Source organism: Ciona intestinalis, chromosome 4 (genome assembly GCF_000224145.3).
Source record: "Ciona intestinalis chromosome 4, KH, whole genome shotgun sequence".
Lineage (NCBI taxonomy): Eukaryota > Metazoa > Chordata > Ascidiacea > Phlebobranchia > Cionidae > Ciona > Ciona intestinalis.
This window is the reverse complement of record NC_020169.2, coordinates 290,834-292,766: the sequence shown is the minus strand read 5'-3', so window position 1 is coordinate 292,766 and position 1,933 is coordinate 290,834.

The window sequence follows — 1,933 nt, the reverse complement described above, 5'->3', positions numbered from 1 at the left end:
CCTCAAAACCACAATCCAACGTAGGTGGGCAATTTCCATAATCAAACTGAAACATATAAACGTTAAAACATGTATCTATCAATAGAACTGTTGTACTTACTGTAACATCATCAATAGCAATATCTCCAGCCCATGCAGGACCTACAGTAGCTTCAATCACCATTTGGAGTGTTTGTTGTTTAGTAACATGTGCCTGTAACAATATGTTAATAATAATGTCACATTTTTATTGAATAAAACTGACTTGTCCATAGCTCCACTGTGGTCCACGCGTACCATGTCTTGTCCACAACAGCTCCTGGTTAGCACCACCTCCTGTCATCCAGTATACATTAAGGGACCCGATATCTCTACCATACATGAAGTACCAGAATTCAATACAGAGCCCATCAATACCTGGAAAGTAAGCACAAACATTTATACCTTCTGCTAGAACTTTTCTTGCTTCCCAACATGATATGTAAACCTAGAAGAGATTTTCATGCACAACAACTTAAAGTTGGCTTTATTTAAAGCAAAATTTAATTTTCTTGAGAAACTGGTGATTAGGAGCTAATTCACTGGCCAAAATTCCAGGTCCCATACCATATTACAGATAGACTTCAACCATTAGAATAAAAACAATATTTTTCACACAGCATCCACGTTATATGATTGTAAATACCTACCCGGAGTTATATCACTACTTATAAGTCTAGCATTAGCACCCTCATATTGACCAGTTGCATCAATATAAGCGTAATGTCCTGATGACGAGAGAGTTGTGTGATCCACATTAGGACCAGTTGAAGTTGAATCAGTAGCCCCTGTTGTTCGTAGCCAGGTTACTGGATCATCTGGTGCTCGAATCCAGTAACAAAACCTATGTTAATATTAGTTTAAAAGTTTATACTTTTTAGTAAATCGCAATCAGGTTTCCGAGTGGGTGTTGTCAAATTATCTTATTCATATAGAATAAAATATGGAAACTAAATGTGTGTTTTTGTGTTTTAGTTAATTGTATACCAAACAGTATAAGCATTGAGATCAGTTTTTAAACTTTCCTATTAAACATTGCAGAGATCATGCGCTACTCTAGTAATAAATAATTCTTTTATCATAAACCTTAATTACTTTTCAATTAGGTTGTGTTAGGAGTAACATAAAGGTAATATTTCAATTATGGCCAATAGTTTAAAGTTTAGGTCAAATATTAATCTCCAAAGTACCAAATGATCTACGATTGTGTGATAAAAACAAATATTGTAATTACCCATTCTCAAAGTCACAATCATTTTTAGTAGGAACATGATCAGGATGTGTCAACCAAGCTACAGTGGTTGTTGGTGGGCCAGGTGTGGGACAGCCATCCAAGTTGACAGTGATGTCATCTATTGCGATATGGCCAATGGTTGATGCAATTACAGCTGTTATAAAAAAAGTATGAGATTTAATAATGCATGATATAAACAAATGGAAGTATCAAGTATTTATTCTTGCATGGCAAGGCAATTTTAGATGTTACAACACAGATATGGTATTTCATACATTGCATGCCGTTTGGTTGTACCATATGTGAATTTTTTTACCCTTATAAAAGATTTATATTATTTTAGAAACAGATTTATATTATTCTAGAAAGCTGGGTATTTATAACTTCGTAACCTTCAAAAACAATCCAAAAGTTATTTGATGGGTATTGGTCAATCAATAGTTGCTGCTGGATCCAGATATTTCCTTGTGAGCCACTTATTGTCCATATTTTAACATTTTGCTGATTCTCAGCATTGTAGATGTAAATATTTAGTGTCCCAACTCCTGTATTCAATGGAATACCCGAGCCATAGATTTGATACCAGAATGTCAAGCATCTGTAATAGTTAGGTGTAAAAGGTTACTATTGTTTTCTTATTGTGTGGAAGGACTACTTAGAGTTGTAACAAGGTAATAACAA